Genomic DNA, 19,953 nt, shown 5'->3' with positions numbered 1-19,953 from the left:
CCCTGATTAAAACGCATTTTCAAGAAGGAATCCACCCTAACTAACCTCAATTTTGCTTGACAGGATTGGAACTGAAGGGTTCTCCATAGCTGAACCTCCCAGGTTCCTGAGTTCCTGTTGAACTTTCCAGTATTAGTTACTGTTTTTTAAATGGGATTTGAATAGTCTGTCCTGAGATTGGGCAGCCATTTTGTTTTCCCTGAGGGAGATTTAAACCTGTTAACTTCACCGTTCAGTATCTCACTGGAACTAGGGGGTCCATTGAGCTGAAAATAGGGGTGTTTGACTCTAGGCGATCTCTGCTAACCACACAAATAAGGAGTAGTTTGCCTGTATTTTACATTGCATGTTCCCATTGTACCTCACTGTTTGTTTTTGCTATACAAGAATAAAATAATGTACAGTAGGGTCCCGCTTCTCGGCGTTCCACCAATATCGCGGTACTGTTTCCTGACTGCATTCAAGTGTCCGCGCATGCGCAGAAGGGAACGCCGACTCCGCACATAAGCAGAATGCTGCATTCTGGGAAGGAGTAGGAGGGAGGAGGGACGGGAAATCGCAGGTGAACATAGCATTTGTGCGCTCTGCACAAAAAAAAAGCTATGTTCCGCTATTGGGCAGGGATGAGGGGGGGGGGGTCCTGGAACCGAGCCCGCTATATCAGTGGGGCCCTACATATTCTATTTCCATACATTTTTATTTTAAATGGCTGCAACATTTTATTTGTACTTTTTTATCTCAAATCATTATTTTAATAATGGGCTTTCCAATTACAGCGACAAATCTCCTCGGATGTTGCTATTTCACTCCCATCTTGTCACATGACATAATTTCAGGCTGGCCAGTACTTTCTGTTTGCGCAGAGATGTACATGCCACTTAGTTTCATTACTATCAGGAGTTTTAAACCAACCTTGCCATCTTATTTCAAAGACACTCGCATGAAGTTCCAGTTGCCATGGCACTTTTCTATCAGATATCGTAAACAAATGCAAAATGTCTAATTATATTTCTCTTTTTGGCAAAGAACAAAACCATTGTAAAGCACAAGTGAGAGAGAAGCAGCCCTCGTTCTCCAGCGAAGAAATACAAACATGAATATTGATGCATGCTGAGGGGGTGATCCAAGCATTGCTGCAGAGCTGTAGTGCTAAGTAGCCGTTAGCAGCAACATTTGGGATGTGTGTACGGAGAGGCTTGCTGGAAATCAAAGTTCTGGGAAGCTCGTGGCTGGAAAATGATTAAGAAAATATGCAACCATCAGAAGGCCATTAATGCTTCAGTGTTCAAGAGACTTCTAGTAATGCATCTGCATCTAGATTTGTAACGCACCTGTCCCCAACACATATATTATTTTGTGTCTCTAGGTTTGAAGGCCATATTGCAGACATGTCTCTGGTGGGTATTTTTCTTTTTTGCCTGGTCACTATATACTGCTTTTCTGTTGAGGGCTCTTTATCTAAATTAGTAGAAAATATAATTTGATGTTTGTTTATTCTCCAAAGCGGAAACGTAACAGAGTTCATAATAATGCGTATGATCAAAATACCAGTGGGTATGATCAAAATACACCCACCCCCCCTAAAGGACAGGTGTTTAGGATATCCCTGCTTCAGCACAGGTGGCTCAATAAGAAATTGGGATTAGTATATTTTGGATACAGCTTTCCTACTCTGTGAAAATGACACCAGTTTACTGCCAGCAAATACAGGTAAACCCCGTTATAACGCGCCTCGTTATACCGCGATTCGGTTATAACGCGGTTTTCCCGTGGCTCCCGTTTTTTTGCACACTGCACACACTGCACACACTGCACACACTGACACACACTGCACACTGCACTCACACTGCTCACACTGACCTCACACTGCACTCACACTGACACACACTGCACACACACACACACACACACACCCCTCCCAATACACATATACATAAATCAGCCTTACCTTGGGGATGATTGGTGAGGCATGTGGCTGCAGGGGGGGGGGGGGGCGCTGCGTGCCGGTGGGGGTGGTGCTGCGGTGGAGGGGGATGATGGCTGCGGGGGCCCCCGATGCTGCGGGGGCTGGTGGGATGGCCCGGTGCAGCGCGGGGGGGCATGGGAGGGTGGCAGGACGACCCTGCGCTACGGCGGGGCCAGGGGCGAGGGCCCTGTGCTGCGGCGGGGGGGAAGCCGGACCGGAGGGGCATCCCCCCTCCCATCTCCTGTCACGCGGTGACAGGGGAAGCAGAAGCCGGGACCGGAGGGGCATCCCCCCTCCCATATCCTGTCACGCGGTGACAGGGGAAGCAGAAGCCGGGACCGGAGGGGCATCCCCCCTCCCATCTCCTGTCACGCAGTGACAGGGGAAGCAGAAGCCGGGACCGGAGGGGCATCCCCCCTCCCATCTCCTGTCCCGCGGTGACGGGGAAGCCGAAGCCGGGACCGGAGGGGCATCCCCCCTCCCATCTCCTGTCACGCGGTGACAGGGGAAGCAGAAGCCGGGACCGGAGGGGCATCCCCCCTCCTATCTCCTGTCACGCGGTGACAGGGGAAGCTGAAGCCGGGACTGGATGGGCATCCCCCCTCCCATCTCCTGTCCCGCGGTGACGGGGAAGCTGAAGCCGGGACTGGAGGGGCATCCCCCCTCCCATCTCCTGTCCCGCGGTGACGGGGAAGCCGAAGCCGGGACTGGAGGGGCATCCCCCCTCCCATCTCCTGTCCCGCGGTGACAGGGGAAGCAGAAGCCGGGACCGGAGGGGCATCCCCCCTCCCATCTCCTGTCCCGCGGTGACAGGGGAAGCAGAAGCCGGGACCGGAGGGGCATCCCCCCTCTCATCTCCTGTCCCGCGGTGACGGGGAAGCAGAAGCCGGGACCGGAGGGGCATCCCCCCTCTCATCTCCTGTCCCGCGGTGACGGGGAAGCCGGGACCGCGGGGTGAATATGCGCTGATGCGGTGGCCATTTTTTTTTTTAAATTAGCGCGACCCCGTTACTAACGCGGTGGTCTCGGGGTGGACCCCGAGGACCGCGTTATAACGGGGTTTACCTGTAATTCAACATTTTTAGGAATCCGTTTTAAAGGGGAATGTTGTTATTTTTAAGCCAACAATGTGTGGTTATGTTTGTAACTACTGTACAGCAGGTTTAATGAATGGTCTCCCTCCCCCCCCGCCCCCCAACAGACATTATTGAGTTATCCACAAATGCTATATTCATGTGAAATCAATGGGTAACAAAATCCCAAAGTCAGTTTTAAATTAACATCTCCCATATAATCAATGAGTCAGTTTTTGGCAACGATAGTATGGTGGTTTTTCTATTATGTCCTAGTCATCAATCCGCATACACCACATTATGCACTGGGCATAATATTTCACAAAAGTTTGCATTTTTTTTTTTTTTTCAAATATTTTTATGAGGCAGATATAAAATATACATACAGGGGTCAATATACACAGCCTAATACAGAAACATTTTTGTATTTTTTGGAGGAGAAGAGTGGCAAAACCTGTTGCCAAAAGGTGGTGGCCTTCCGAAAAATGAGAGGCCAGGGAAATAGGAAGAGGGGGGAGAAAGAGGGGGAGGAGGTGGGGGGGGAGGGTGTCTACCCTGGTCACTAAGTGTCACCTTGGGCGGACTCTTACTAAGCACTGATTGTCACAGGCTTCCTTTTCCCGGCGTTCAATCTTCTGGGCTATACCTTGGCGAATTAGACTTGTTCTATGAAGTTATCCATGGTTCCCAGATTTTATAGAAAGCTGTTGTGTTTTGCTTAAGAAGCGCAGTTACTTTTTCCATAAGCATCACCTCGTTTATTCTTTTTTTTAGCATTCCTTTGTGGAGGGGGTAGATACTTTCTTCCAGGAGGCCGCTACCTCACACCTCGCCGCTGTGAGAATAAAGGAGCTTAATTTCCTTACGGAGCGGTCAATTTCTTTCATTGGCTTAGCCAGTAGGAAGGTCAGTGGATCGATAGGTAAACCATGTCCCAAGATTTCTTAATTTCTGGACATGACCACCAGAGGTATGCTATGTCCCCATTTTGTCCACAGCCTCTCCAACAGAGATCAGATGCCAGAAGATAGATTTGCTTTAGTCTCACTGGAAAAGTTTGCATTTCTAAATTTGAAATAGGACATTTTTGTGCTACTTGCCTAAAAACATGCAATCTTCTTTAAAAAAGAGGCCTCATTTTGTAAGGGTGCTTTTGAATTTTGCTGAAACGGATTGCTTGGTATGTATAAATGTGGCGATATTTTGTGTTATGATCTCCCATCAAATCGCACTGCACGGTACTGTGGAAAATATTGGCAATGAAGATGGGAGGTGGCATTGTGTGGTGCTTAAATTGTGCATCTTGAACATGCTTGTTGGTCAATTTCCATTCTGATGTAATAATGGATGCTTTATTACCTTTCACTTCTTGTGCATAAACCAATACAATGTAAAAAATACCGGCTAAGAACATACAGTGTGTTTATCATTTCTGCTATTTTTCTCTTCACATAAGTGCTTATTGTCACGGGAGACCAGGTTATTTACAAATTTTTAACAGGATCATTCATTGAGCAAAACAAGGTAGGGAAATAAATTGTAATTTATTTGGCATAAATCCGCTTACACACATTGAAACACAAAATACAGCCGAAAAGACACACTTACTGTGGGTCTAGGGTCAAAAACTAGACTTTCCTAGGTGCAGGGAACTCTATGGGTGAACATACAGGTGTATGTTTTGTAATTCTTGTTCAGCTGGTCCTGGCTGATTTGGAGGGTGGCTCCTCCTTCCCTAGTTTGAAGCTCACGCCCTCCCACTTTTACTTATAGGGGTCCTGTATGTTTTGTAATTCTTGTTCAGCTGGTCCTGGCTGATTTGGAGGGTGGTTCCTCCTTCCCTAGTTTGAAGCTCAACCCCTCCCACTTTTAAATGGTTAAAGCTTACTCCATTCCACATTCCACACTCATGGGAACTTGCGTGCAGTTTGATTGCGACAAATCTAATATAGAGTGCTTTTCCTGGTATTATACAGGTTAATAAGAGCTTCAATCAGACTTAGAACTATGCAACTAATTTTGACAGATTTATTATAAATCATTCTTCCTGGTAATGTACAGGTTATTAAGAATTTATATTATTGTTAGGACCCTTGAGACGTGGTCTGCCTTGGAGGGGCTCAAGGGCTTACAACACTTTGGCCAAAGAGTTAAACTAAAAGATCATTTTATTCAAAAGATATATATATATATATATATATATATATATATATATATATATATATATATATCTTTTGAATAAAATGATCTTTTAGTTTAACTCTTTGGCCAAAGTGTTGTAAGCCCTTGAGCCCCTCCATATATATATAGGCACTGTACTGTGTATTTGTGTCTTTGGATGTAGCACTGTGCTCTGTCTGTGTTTCATGTTCTGTCTCTGGTTTTAACTCTATGGGAGAGTTTTACCCTGACTGGGACCTGGCACGGAATTTCCTGGAACCCAAATCGGCATAAAGTTCCATACGCCACCGCTACGATCTCTGCTCAGAACTTGGTCCCTCCTGACCGTGAGTCAGCCCAAATCTCCTTGAACTCAAATCGGCATAAAATCCCAGCCGTGCCCGCTACATTCAATTCTGAGAATTTGGGCGCAAAATGCTGGACTTAGTCTCTGGCGAGCAGGCTTTTCAGGCTTGAAGTCGAAGCCGGTTGCTTTGCTATTACAAACAAAGCATCTTTGAAAAGCCTGCCCGCGCTCTTTCGGCTATGATTCAAGGGGAACACACAATCTGATTGGCTCACGCTTCTTATAGTATTCTCTGCTTCATTCATAAAGTAGAAGCAGACCGGATTGCTGGGACAATGTGCCTACATGTATCCGAGCATCAGGCAGGTACATTTATTGGGGAACGGTAACTCTGGACCCCAACCTCCTAGGCACATTCTGTCAACGGTTCCTCTGCAAAAAAAACCTTGAAACTCATACACTAGCAATCCCTGTTTGATTGCATGCCCGGAAAGGGGAAAACACAAAAATGGTTTTATTACAGACAGTATAATGCAGTAATACAATGTTACCGGGCCCAAGAGCTAACTCTCTTGGACCCTTATACACGGAGCAGGGGTAACCAAACGAGCTTGACCTTTATTATATAGCCTGGTTACCCCCTCCCATCACCCTTATATTTAGCTTTGGTTTCTCCATAAAATGGACACCTCTATAATAATGCTCACAGCATCCACTTCATGATTGAGCCAGCATATACTAAGCAAATGGTTTTGTCTTGATGTTGAACCATCTTGAAGCTTACTTACTAAAATGTGGGTATGGTTCCAGTATGGTGGGTTTAGCTTCCATGCTAAAAGCATTCTTACTTGGCCAATTCTGTATCATAGGGAGACAGTAATCAGATTATGGACTTAAAATAATAAAGATGAAAACATTGATAAAAAATACATACTGTAAATGTATCAACCTTTTATCTGCTTAATCAAGGTATGTATATCTGATTCTATGTAGTTTTCTCCCAAAAATCTTGCAATCGTCTAAATCAGCACATATTCAGCCAAGCATTGTCAACTTTAAACACATTAGAAATTTGGCAGCAAAATCGCTACAGTTTTCAAATTTGCTAGAATTTCACTGCAGAGAACGGCACCGCTTATATGGTCCTTTAAATACGGACAACGAAGCTATCTTTCACATATGTATATGGCGACTTTCTGTGATTGCCAGAGCAAAGAAATCTTTCGCCAAAATGTGACAATTGAAAATGCTTTGCAAAAAGTGCAAGAGATTCGTACAACTTGTCTAAAGATGGCCACACAATTGATCGTGAGTCAGATCTAACTCATTCATCCTGAGATCTTTCATTTTTAGTTTACCCAGTGAGGTTATTCATCTCCTGCCACCCATTCACATTTTATGGAAAATCTGGCCAAATAAAATGTCTGTAGATTTATTTCAGAATATTTATGTATTTCACAGTTCTACTGGTTGTATTGGTCCTGAGGTGTAGTAGGTAGCAAGAAGAGGGTGTACCTTTTAGTTCTTTAACAATCAAAGATTAAATTATGGCGTATACAGTACATGAAGAAAGCTGTGGGGTTTCTAAAGCTCTGCACACTTTAACTTCATCTGTGAAGAACTTTCATATTGGTTCCATAAAAGTTATCACAGTCTAAAATGAATCTATAGCAGGGGTGGGCAATTCCAGCTCTCAACGGCCTCCAACAGGTCAGGTTTTCAGGATATCCCTGCTTCCGTATCAGTGGCTCAGTCGCAGAATGCTCAGTTGAAGATTGAGCCACCTGTGCTGAAGCAGGGATTTCTTGAAAACCTGACCTGGTGGTGGCTCTTGAGGACTGAAGTTTCCCACCCCTGATCTATTGCATAATGTAGCAGTGTCCAAAATGAGGGGGGGGGGGGGGGCGCGAGATTTTTCTGGTGGGGCGCCGTGGTTACAGAGGCCCCGCACTCTTCCCCAAGGCATTTAAATTTGCCGGGGTATCGCGTGAGGCCTCTGCAACTCTAAACTTACCTTCACTCTGCCGGTGGCAGGATTCGAGTCCATGGCAATGCCACATTATTTGACACCGGGCGAGGTAACGAGGGAGGGGGGGGGGGCATAACAGGACAGGAGGCAGGTGGGGGGAGAGGGGTCAGCAAAACAAGTTTGCGCGCCCCCTGGCATAATGTATCAACACGTCATTTCAGTACTTGCATTACATACGTTGCCATCAATTGCTACAGTACTTTGCGTACAAACTATTAACAAAGATATATTTGCCTTATCAGGATGAATCCATGTATGAATAAATTCACCCACCGTTGCTGTTAATCTCTTCACCGATGTCCTGAGGTGCGTGTGAATAGCAACGCTCACAGAAACTGCAGTCACTTTCTGGCCGGGCTTTTGAGGCCATTCGAGAAGTGCATGTGTTAAATAAGAAAGTGCTTTGAGTAACAGGGCATCAGAGAACCCAGAAGCAAGTAAAAACTGCTTACAAAATACAGCTTCATCAGCTGAGATATGCGGTGTGTATTGATTATGCTAAAAGTATTTTTAATAAAAATAATCTTTTCTGAAGCAATTTGCAGCAATTACAAAGGCTGATGGGTCACTTCAAAAATCCAATCGTAATGTAGACGATCATTTGCATTCAGTGGCAATAACGTTCGTGGTGTTTTAACAATCCGTAACCTTATATTGATTTTCTGCTTCTAAAATGGTGTCTGTCAGCTAGTTTTTCTTAGGGTAATTAAGTCGGCTGTGTGGGTGTTTTTTCTTTAGATGAAAAGAACCTGTACAATTCCTTTTTCTTTGAAATCTGACTGGATAATCATATGCTGTATTGGAGAAAGGCAAAAAGGAAAGATTTTGTTATGCTTTCCAATATGTTCACTTTATTGTGCTAATAATGCTCTAGCCTTTTTAACAACCTTTTTGATTTTGTCTGTTCATTATTAATAAATGCTTCATTTGTGCTCTATCAACTTTAAGATGACCACTTCTGTGAAAGGGGAAGATAACTTGCTGTAATAACAATGTTACACCTCGTGACCACGTCTGTGTAAGTTTGTGTTTGTTTTGCGACAATTTTGGGCCATTGATTTTCATAAATTTACCAACTGCACCAGTGATGCTAAAATATGGGTGGTAATATCTTGAAGAAATGAAGGCCGACATCTTGTACTGTACGTGATCAACAGAAATGCAGTACATTTTTTGGAAGCTTGTGTGCTGTTAAAAGGCTGCGTTAGGCTGCGCTTATAGTGCCTGGCGATGCGACGTCACTCCAAAACACATCAATTGCCTCGGAGCGACTGAAAATTTGGAAGCCGGATAAATTACATTTTTTAGAGACAGTCGCCACGTGACTCTCTCTAAACCAATCAAATTGCGTGGCCCGCCCCTTTTAGTGACGTCACTGGCCTTGACGCCAGCGACATCGCTAAAAGTCAAATTACAACTTTCGCCGGTGGCAACGGGTGACGTCATAGGTTGCGTCGCCAGCACTATAAGCGCGGCCTTAGACATACAGATGGTGCAAGTGACATTGTTTCCCCAGATAACACAATGTAGCACATGATAAAGCAGAATATCGCAGGGTTTCCGTAGGATTCTATGGCAATATTGGCACAGAATATCACAACATATCTCATCATAATGGCCCAGAAAGGCCAGCGGAGCCTGATACATCTGTAGCCTGCGCAGCAACCTTATTCACAGGTGTTACAACTAACAAACGTTTTTAGTGGTGATTCGCTGAAGTCCATAGTGGGCTCCGGCATTAACTGCCAATGACTTGAATGGGCGTTAACCCCGGATCGGGTACATTAACCTGCCACAGACCTTAGGGAATCCCCCCTCAAGTTATCTTTTTACTATATCTCACATATAACAAGCTTACTTTAGTATCCGCTTTCTATTAGCCAGGGAGATTTTCAATACTTCAGATGTGGTTTGTGATTTATTTTTTGGCGCAAAGAAAATAAAAATAGGAGAAAGAGATATTGGCCCAGATTTGCTTAGTTTTGCTAAGCCGTACGGGGCAGCACCCAGAACGTGCTACACTGCCCTGTATAGTAAACCCCAACTCATTTCCTCACGCTATCCCACCGTACTAAAAACTATCCAAATTGAACAGCAACACAAATGTGGCAAAATAAGTGCAATAGCTCAATGTAATATACTAAAAGATGTTTAATATGCCTCTCTTATGGTTTATTGCACGGATGGAGAAATCCCGGGTGTCTGATTGACTGTGCACCTAAAATGTCCCCCTGGCGCCTGTGCGGTGGGACTGGTCAAGTCACCGATGTGCAGCTCAGTGAGGGGAGTGGGGGAGAGATAGGAGAGCACGAGGCATCAGTCCAAGACTGAGCCACTGATTGAGCCACCTGTGACAAATACTCTCAGAGAGAGAGTGTGTCTGTCAGAGAGAGTGTGTCTGTCAGAGAGAGAGTGAGTGTGTGTCAGAAAGAGAGAGAATGAGTGTGTGCAGAGAGAGAGTCACAGGCGAGAGAGAGTGTGCGTATCTCTGAGAGAGAGTGTGTGCGTATCTCTGAGAGAGTGTGTGTGCGTATCTCTGAGAGAGAGTGTGTGTCTCTGAGAGAGAGTGTGTGTGCGTGTCTCTGAGAGAGAGTGTGTGTGCGTGTCTCTGATAGAAAGTGTGTGCATGTTTCAGACAGAGAGAGGGTGTCTGAGAGTGTGTGTGTCATAGATACACATTGACATACACACAGTGACACAGAGCCGCTGACAGGTGGGGCGGGGCAGCGGGTTGCTGTCTGCCTCCAAAGTATTTTATGTTTTGTCCACCCCTGACTTAATGTTAAAAATTACTATATGCATCATTGTTGTAAATATAATGTATTTGTACTGCTGCCAAACAATGCTGCTACAATATGTACCTCTGCACTTATTTAATGATTGAATGAAGCTACAGAATAAAGCATTGCAGAGCCTTCAGACAGTGCAAGGATTTCATACTAATGTATTTGCTTGTAGATGCCGATTCTACTTTAGATATTCAGACTTTTTAACATAATAAATACATCATACCAGTTGCACAGCAGTGTGCCGGGAACCTGCTAATGCAGGATAAGTTCATGCTAATTTACTTGCTGTGAAAAACACACGTGGGTGACAAACACAGGCATTAACATTGTAAACTATTACTGTACTTAGGAATATGGGGATTGCACAATACATTTTCATAGTTATCTGCACATATAAAAAAAAAAGCAACGTTTATTGTGCGTCCAACTTCTTTTAGTAGTAATTGTTCTGATTGTTTGTTTGTAAACACATCTTGTACGTGCTTATTTTCCAAAAAACTATTTATGTTCAGAGAGAACACAATAAAATTGCAAGAATAAACGTTACCGTTGGAAATGGCTTTTCTTAGTGCAGAATTGGTGCATGTCAAACCATTTCAATGATGCTTGTGTGCACCGATGTACTAACCTCCAACTTTTCCCAGTTGCGTCAAAAATTTGTTTCGGAGCATAGAGATATACTTTGCTTGCATAAAGATGTAAATGGTATGTGCTCAAAAATAATGTTTCTGTGCCCAAAAAGGGAAGGTGCGTCAATATTGTCCACCAAGTGCAATTTGCAAATACCCTAAAAAAGACATAGGGGCCTAGGCTATAAGCGTTCATAAGCCACTTACCGGCAGGTTCTGAAACTTGTGCCATTCTAGTAGCCTCGATTAGTTTATCAAGGCTAATCATGGCTCTAGAATGGCGAGTTTCTCCCAGAATCCTCACAATAGGAAAAGTGACAGAAATTCAGCTGAGCAGGGACCACCTTTTTTGTTGTGGAAAAGTTTGAAAGACTGATATTGGATTTTATATGGAACGAAAAAAGGTATTATCCCCATAGATAGAGAAGAATTAGGAGTTCCCGACTTGCATAAATACTAGTACACAACATGATGTGGCTGCAGGCTTATAACGCTTTGTCCAAAGGGTTTATCTAAATGACCCTTAGGCTGCGTCCCCCATGCCGCTGACCGCACTCATGCTTGAGAGTGGTGACGTCACCAACTCTCCAAGCATGAGCCCAGGGTGTCTGGCAACGTTTTCTGTAAGCGCGAGCAGGGGGGTGTGGCCTAACAGTGACAGGCGCTGATTGGCTGAGAAGGTCATGTGACCAACCCCTCAGCGCGCCTCAAACTCAATTTAATCTGTCGTCAAGCGCCCAGCGCCCATGAGCGTACGTGCACACTCATGGATTTAAATTGATTGAGCTGACCGCGCGGTCAGCGGCAGCGTGGACACAGCCTTATTCATGAGCATACTAACCTTGAAGTATTTAACTGTGTATTTTGTCACATTGGATGTAGCATTGGGTATCTTTGCCTACTACACGGCTCACCTCAAAACAATCTGGGACTGGTTCACCAACACGATGACAAGCGTTGGATTAGCATTGAGCAGGCAAACTGTAAACACCTTTGGCACAATTGGTAGGACTCAATGCAAAATATAGACTTAAAAATAATATTCTCTGACCTACAATGGAACTTACATCACACATTTGAGAAAGTTTGGTATAATCACTCAACCTAACCACCTCTCCTTCCCCAATGGCACCTATTTGTTTCAATCCAATCACTCTTGCCTAAATGTATGATCGATTTTTAAAAAATTGGAACAAAGTAAACAGTATAGAATATATGTACCAGTTACTTGATAAAAATGGGGAGAAACACTTGTTTCAAACGTTGAGAGAAGTACTCGTTATCACCTCGGATCTATTTCCAGATTTGCAAATCAAACCCTGGGTTCACTACTGCGGTTTGAGTACTATCTGTAGGCATCTTAAACCTTTTGATGATTTTTTTTTTTGTCCGAAAATTTCAAAACAAAAGTTAATATATCATGGATTTATAATTTAGTAATGAATCCAATATCCACTACAAAATATAAATATCAGCTTGCCTGGGAACAGGATATTGGCTCTGAAATTGATGAAGAAAAATGGGACAAAATATGGAACAATTAAACTACCTCAACTAGATCTGCAACACAGCGGTGTGCAAACTGGGGGGCACGCCGCCCCAGCGGGGGCGCTAGATTTTCTGTGGAGGGTGGGCCGCGGCAGTTATAGAGGTCCCGCACCCTCCCCCCAGGCATTTAAATTAAATGCCGGGGGACCGCACAAGGCCTCTATAATATACTTCCCTTCCAGCGACGTGTCGTCCTGGTAACCCGGCGCCAAATGAAGCCGCGGGTCATGTTACCATGGAGACGTGACGTCACATGACCCCGCGCGTCATTTGACGCCGGGGTCGATAGAGGGGGGGCGCGAGATGCCGGGGAGAGCAGGCAGGGGTGCGCACGGGGAAAGGTTTGCGCACCCCTGTAGCTACCACTAGAGAAGTTCAATATAAAGTGTTTCTTTGGTGGTACTGCACCCCAGCTAGGCCAACGATGATTTATCCTAATATATCTAATCTTTGTTGGGGAAATTGTGGACTCGAAGGTTCCCTTTTCTATATATGGTGGGAATGCCCCACTAATCAAATATATTGGAAACAAATGAAGGATTCCTTACAGGAAGTTACGGGAGAAACAATTCCACATGAAAAAATCTTTCCCTTAAATGACTTGCCTAATAAGTGGTCTAATAATATGAAGACTCTTGTTACCCTTTTGTTGCGTGCGGCCAAATTAAACCCTTTTTTTTAAATTGGAAGTTCTCTGGGACCCCATCAATTAACTCCTGCTATAACAGAGTATGGCAAATTGTAGATTGTATGGAGAAACAAAGAGAAACCGTGGAAATACTTTAGAATATGGGAACCTGTTCTTAAACAAATACAAAGATTTAATGGCTGTTCTTTCAAATGGTATCTCTACAAAATATGTTTTGTTTATAAATGACAAATTATTCTATGTTCCTGTTGCTAATATCCTAACTTTATAAATAGGAATAATGAATGGGACTCAATTGGAATGTAAAGCTGAATGTACTGTTATCTATTTATTTTTTTTATATATAACAGCATTTGAAAATTGCATATAAATGTTTGTTTTATATAATCAAAACTCAATAAAATGTTAAATATAACCCCCACCCCCAATAATAATAAATCAATATAACAAACTTACTGCTTGCTCAGTCATCTTCATCTTACTGTACTTGATTTCTCTTTGCAGCTTATATTTATAGATCCTGCCTACAATGTACAGTATCTGGTTATGACTAGCTGCACACTAACTAAACCTGTGATTTATCATTGAGTGGCTTTGTGAAATGTGTATAATATTCATGGGGCAGATCAAAATAATGATGCAGTTATAAAAATTAAGTATACACAAGTCAAGTGGTAATTAATGGAAAAACAGGTTTTAAATAGAAAAAAAAAAAACTAAGGAGGGAAAGAGTGATTTTCTGGTTATAGGATACTGCTGCCTTATTCACTGTTGAAAAAAAATAATCATAAATACACCACAGAAAAAATCTCAGGTTTTCCTGCACGAGTTAAGTGCATCCTTCAATGTAAGTGCTTTAGTAAACCGTCTGCTTTAGAGCGCCTGAGTGTTCTCTGTAGTTATATATGGAAACAAAATAAAAATGCCTGCACTCCTAAGCAATGGTTACAGCTAGGTGCACAAGGAAAATAATAGGTATAACAAAACAGGAATCCAGCACAGTCGTCTTGATGAAAAAACAGTGCAGGTTTTATTTACATTGACGTTTTGCTTTTCGGTGAGAATATATATTATATATATATATATATATATATATATATATATATATATATATATATGGAAAAATGTATATGTATATATATGTATATACATATACAGCTCAACCCCCTTATAACGCTGTGCTTGGGGTCCAAAGAATCACATTGCGCTATAAGCGGATCGCGTTAGAAATAATGTACAATTGTATGCATTGTACAATAAAGTATTTAAGATACCAATAATCGTGTTGTAAAGTATTCATAAATACGGAAATTGGGAGCCACACTTGCATCGCGTTATAAGCGGATTCGCGTTGTAACAGATCGCGTTATAACGGGGTTGAGCTGTACATATATATATATATATATATATATATATATATAATACAATAAATAAACAGCGCGACTTTAAACAATTATCTAGACCAATTAAAAAATTCTACTACATTACTACACACATGAAGAGGTTTTAACCCTTTAAAATCTAACTTTCCCTATTAAACCTGCTGCCACTTAGGTCCACGGCTCCACAGATGCCGCAAAAATGAATACCAGAAGAGTGACCTAGGGGCAAAAAATAGGGAAGAGAAGACCACGAGGAGAACAATCGTAGGGTAGTATGTTCAAACAAATGCACCTAGTTGATGGTAAAATATGCACTCACAGTTATATAGATAAATAAATGCCCAATGGTGGATAAAGGCTCACACTGATGAGACCCATCAAGGTTGAAACATGTCTGTGAGTGGTTTCTCTGGCTTTGCATATAATCCTATGCTGTGCTTAAAAGCTGTGTTAACAGGGACAATTAGCATATAAGGGTTCCATGTAAAAATGGGTTTCAGGCAAAAGGTGACACGTGTGCTCATTTGCATGTCGTTTCCCAAAATCCCTTGCTGCAGTGGAAGCACTGTATGTTAGGTGATAAAGGCGAAAGGCGGGGTTGCAGATCTGTCTAAGACATGTGAATGTGCTCACAAGTGATCTTATTTGCTATATGCTATACGGTGGAGGTTTCTTGTCGCCTTTTTCACCCACCATAACTTAAAGTGTGTGTGTGTATATATATAAATATATACATACATATACACTTAAAGCAGCAGTTAATGTCTAAGAGTACAAATGCCATACTCCTTAAAAATGAGCATGCTGCATTACATAGGGTTGCCAGGTATCTAGTATTGAACCGGACTGTCCTGTATCTGTACACTCTGCCTAGTAAAAAAATAGAGGTAATACATGTCCAGTATTACCCCTCTGAACGTAGTGACCTGACCACCTTGGGGGCCGTGTGATTTTGCCGAGCAGGGCATATTTTGCTGCTGTGTAATACAGTCTGCTGATTTTACAATATAATTATACAATATGCTGATTTTGCTGCTGTGTAATACAGTCAGTCAGGAGCCTGGGGGTGGGGCCAATGGGAGGAGGAAACAGCATGGAGCAGAGGTGTGTGTGTGTGTGTGTGTAAGAAAAGAAAAAAGGAAAAAAAAGTACAGCTTGTATAAGAAAAATGTATTGTAACAAATATAAAAATAATATAGCTCACTTACATGTGAGTTAACACCGGCTGGTTTGGAGTAACGTGGGCACAGAAGCCGGCATGTGACGGCGAATTTCGCTTGCAGTCCACACGGGTGTTAGCGCGGCTGCTAAGCCAGTCCCAGCGTCCTGCACGGAGTCCCAAAAGCAATTTAGAACAGTCTCGCGAGTCTTTGCCTCCTGTTGCCGGATTCTCTTGATAAGGCTTCTTTATTGAGCCTTAAAAACATACAGCACACAAAACAAAATAGCTTCTCTTCAGCAGACAAAAACAAAATGGCCTCTCTTCAGCAGACAAAAACAAAATAGCTTCTCTTCAGCATAGAAAACAAGGCAGCTTCTCTTCAGCATGCAGGACACAGACAGTTCATCACACATGTACTTTGAAAAACAGACTTTATAGCAGTAATCTCTTCAGTATTTCAGTCCTTTCTCCTGACCAGCTAACTTGCATGTGTGTACAGCCTGGGGTTTTTAAAACACCTTGATTATGCAGCTGGGGTCAGACTAATTAAGCAGCCCTTCTCAACTGAAACTTAATCTCGTCACTGCCGCACTGCAAGCCTAAACATAGGTTTGCCAGGTATATGGCTGGTGACGTTCATTCACCCTGTCACACCACCACTCCGATTTTTGGCACCAAGCTTCAAACAGTGGTCCTGCTGTTCTCCGACAGCCCTTATTCCTCTCGACTCTGGCGTCTGCCGCTCGAGAGGGTGACAAGCTATGTATTGCTCTGCTCCACTACAATGAAGTGCCTGTGTTACAACCCTATGCGTTTCACACACAACGGGCTTCGTCAGGGGTGAAAGCGCGTTGCACCTTTAACCATTGTGTCATAGTATTTTTGGAGGTCACCTGGCAACCCTAAGCATGAAGGTTGATAGTTGTCAGGATCCGCCATTGCAGCCACTCCCATTTGGCACCGGTGCATCCCTGAAAGTCTGACGTCTGAGTTTCACTACCTCAATCAACATGGCTAAAAATTGAGGATATTTCCCTTCGCCTCTAGCAATATGGCTGTCTACAGGAAGTGGCCATCTTGCTGACCGCCAATTCCTGCCCTCGTTCCCAAAACAGGAAGTCAGCCTCATTTTGAGGTGGAATTGTTTTCACCTGTCCTTGCCCTTTATAAGTCTGTCATTCCCACTCACTCCTGGCCTGTGCAGGGTAGTCTTATCCTTGTGCTCCTGGACCCTGTGTGTTGCCTGCTCACTGCACCCCGTCTGTTACTGTGTTCCTGCTCCCTGTACCCCATGTGTTCCTGCTCCCTGTACGCTGTCTGTTCATGTGTTCCTGCTCCCTGTACCCCATGTGTTCCTTCTCCCTGTACCCCATATTTTCCTGCTCCCTTTACCCCATCTGTTCCTGTGTTCCTGCTCCCCGGACCCCATCTGTTTCTGTGTTCCTGGTACTCCCTACCTTGTTCCTGTCGGAATCCTTGTCCTCAGCTTTCAGACTATACTCCCCACCTCGGCCTAGCGGGTCTATCTCCCAGAAAGCACAAGCGACGTACACAAACTTTACAATAGTTAAGCTCCTATTCAATATACTGTGAAGTTATTTTGTCTGTGCTGCAGAAGATTTGAATGGAGCTGAATTCTTCATCAACAGAGGGAATGCGACTTCACAGCATTTTAAATAGGGGTCTTCCATTACATTTGCACAATGACCTGCTCCCCCAGAGGAGACGTGCAACTGAAAAAGGTGCGCTTACAAAAAACTTTCGCTGTTCCAATAAATAAATACTTAAACTTAGTGTTACTCCGAGACCATGAAATATAGGGTGTGGATGGGTGTAACGCAATAGTTAACAGGAGTTAACTAACAACACAGCGTTATTTCAGGTATTATTTCCTTCTCCTCTCTTTCTCAAGTTGAGGTAAACATCTATTTCAGGGCCTGTATTGGAGTAACGCCAAAACAGGTATAACAACGTGACATTGGAGGATACTACTACAATAACGTGACATTGAGCAAATTATATATACAACACCATTGTTATTGTATAGAATTAGCTTTGAGTATACGCATTACCCTCTGGTAAAATAATGACCATTCCTGTTTTAGGTAACGTCAAGTTATGAGCCTTGATTTAACTGAGCTTTGTTGAATGGGCCCTAATTGAGCAATATAAAAGTAAGGAAACTGGACGTTAGGATGCCCAAGTTCTGGAAGATTTTGTAGTGTGTGGTAGGACAAGGGCGCAAGGTTTTTTTTTTTCCTGGGGGTTGGGGGGGAGGGGGGCGGCGGTTGCAGAAGCCCCGTGCTCTTCCCCGAGGTATTTAAATTAAATGCCGGGGGCCATAACCTCAACTTACCGGTATTAAGTCGGCTTCTGGTCGCGTTGCGGGGTCATGTGATGTGACTGGTAACGCGCGTCAAGTGACGCCACGGGGTCACGTCATGTGATCCGCTGCGTCATTTGATGCCGGGTTACTGGAGGGGTGGGGGCGCGATCGCTGGGGCTGGTACACAAGTGGGCGCAGAAAAAAAAAGAGTGCGCACCCCTGTGGCAGGAGAAAAAGAAGACGTTTTTCAATATCAAATAAATATAACTTCCTCATTATTATCAAATGGATAGAAAGGTTACAAATGAGCTAAATTAGTTTGCAGAAAAATATGATGTGCACAAGTCAGAGAGAGATGTTTTGAAACTCAGTAATAAGTGGATGAGGCAGTGATACATTCAGACATGGCATTATTCAGTAGGACTAATCCTAATTAGATAAAAAAATGGGTCACAACCTTTCTGAAATTTGCAGTTGATAAAATATGGGAATCCTGTTACTTTAGACTGTCCGTCCTTTTTCACTGACTTCATGATTTGCAGTTATGATTAATTATATTATCCTGCAAATGTTGCGCGTGTGTGTGTGTATATGTGTAGCCCGCTTTCCCTCTAATGTGAAGGGTATACTAGTGCTGTCGGTACCTGTCGGCTCACAGGGATCTGAGCCTCCGCTACTGGGAGCCTGGGGTAACGAATATACTGAGTGGCAGCGCCTCCACCTGCACGGGATCCCAATTGAATGGGATAACCCCGGGCAGGAACTATTAATAACAGTCCACAGGTTATAAAAATAATAATAATAAAATTTACTGTGAGCAATAACCATAAACCACATACAGGCAATAGCAATACTAATGGTTAGAGCTATACCTCACCGCGCAGGGCGTTGTCCCACCACCACCGTGTATTCCCACACCGTGTCCACAGTACCAGAGGTGTCCCTTGGTCACTTCACCCAATGTGTCCCCAAAAGATGCCCACACCTCTAGGCGTGATCAGCGACTTATTATACCGGTGTTGGTGCACGTTTGGCGAAAGGTACCTGCCAGGTGTGTCCAAACCCAGGCGCGCTAACAACGAGGAGCAGGGGATCCACCGATCCAACGATATCATCCGCTGGATGGGATGTCTCCCTCTGGAGTGACTTCCACAATGATGCTCGCTCACTCTCTGGCAGTCTGGTCCCAGACTGCTGCAGCACTAGTTGAAATTAAACCACTGTGGCCCTAAGCTGGCTAATCACTAAAAGGGCATGATCCCTAACTGAAGGGGCCTTCCCTACAGCAGCCACAAGCTTTGGATGAGTTGGGGCCTACCTGGGGCCTAGGGGATCTCTGGCCTAGTGCAGAGGGTCACAGACCCCTGCACCTGTACAACCTCCCCTAGCTGCGTCGCTGCGTCCCTGCTCCAACTGCCAGCAACCCTCAGAGTTCCAAATGTATCAACTGCCTCAGCAGGGAATCCTAACACTCCATTGGCCAGGCCTAGTCACCTGACTCCGAAGCAACCTCCCTTCTCCCAAGCTGCAGCGGAGGTAGAAGCCAAACCAGGGAACCCAGGCCACATATGTATGTGTGTGTATATATATATCTCATCCACTGCGGGATGAAGGCTTCCCCCATGATCTTTTAGGTACTGTGGTTGCAAGCCTCTCTTCTCCATATTTCTCCAACAAATGCTATGATTTAATTCCCCATTTTACCGTCGTCTTAGTCTTTCATATCCATTGGAATCCAGTCAAGTACCAACTTAGTCTAACTATGGTAATTTCTTCTTACAATATTTTAAACCCACTGCTATTGTAATTTCTTCCCCCTTGTGATGATGTCACAGACTTTTGTTTGTCTTTAACCTATTCATTCTTTTTCTTGTCAACGGGTAATACCCAGCAAACATCTCTCCGTACTTCTTTGCGTTGTCTAAAGATTCTG

General features: G+C 43.7%; 1 protein-coding gene and 1 long non-coding RNA gene across 8 annotated transcripts in view; one reads left to right on the top strand and one right to left on the bottom strand.

Annotated features, from left to right (window-relative positions):
* FAT3 (FAT atypical cadherin 3) overlaps positions 1–19,953 on the top strand; it is a 555,353-nt gene that overhangs the window by 49,310 nt on the left and 486,090 nt on the right. The gene's annotated exons all lie outside the window — the stretch shown is intronic.
* LOC142490353 (uncharacterized) lies at positions 698–19,452 on the bottom strand. Of its 2 annotated transcripts, XR_012800038.1 has the most exons (4): positions 19,065–19,452; positions 7,809–8,329; positions 6,295–6,364; positions 698–1,229 (listed from the first exon to the last, which is right to left on the bottom strand). It is a non-coding gene; the product is annotated as an uncharacterized LOC142490353 (long non-coding RNA). The 2 variants fall into 2 exon arrangements; XR_012800037.1 differs by lacking the exon at positions 698–1,229 and having other exon boundaries at positions 5,303–6,364.

The sequence above is a fragment of the Ascaphus truei genome, chromosome 3 (assembly GCF_040206685.1).
Source record: "Ascaphus truei isolate aAscTru1 chromosome 3, aAscTru1.hap1, whole genome shotgun sequence".
Lineage (NCBI taxonomy): Eukaryota > Metazoa > Chordata > Amphibia > Anura > Ascaphidae > Ascaphus > Ascaphus truei.
The sequence above is the reverse complement of the archived record's forward strand: the minus strand, read 5'-3'. Positions and strand labels throughout refer to the sequence as shown.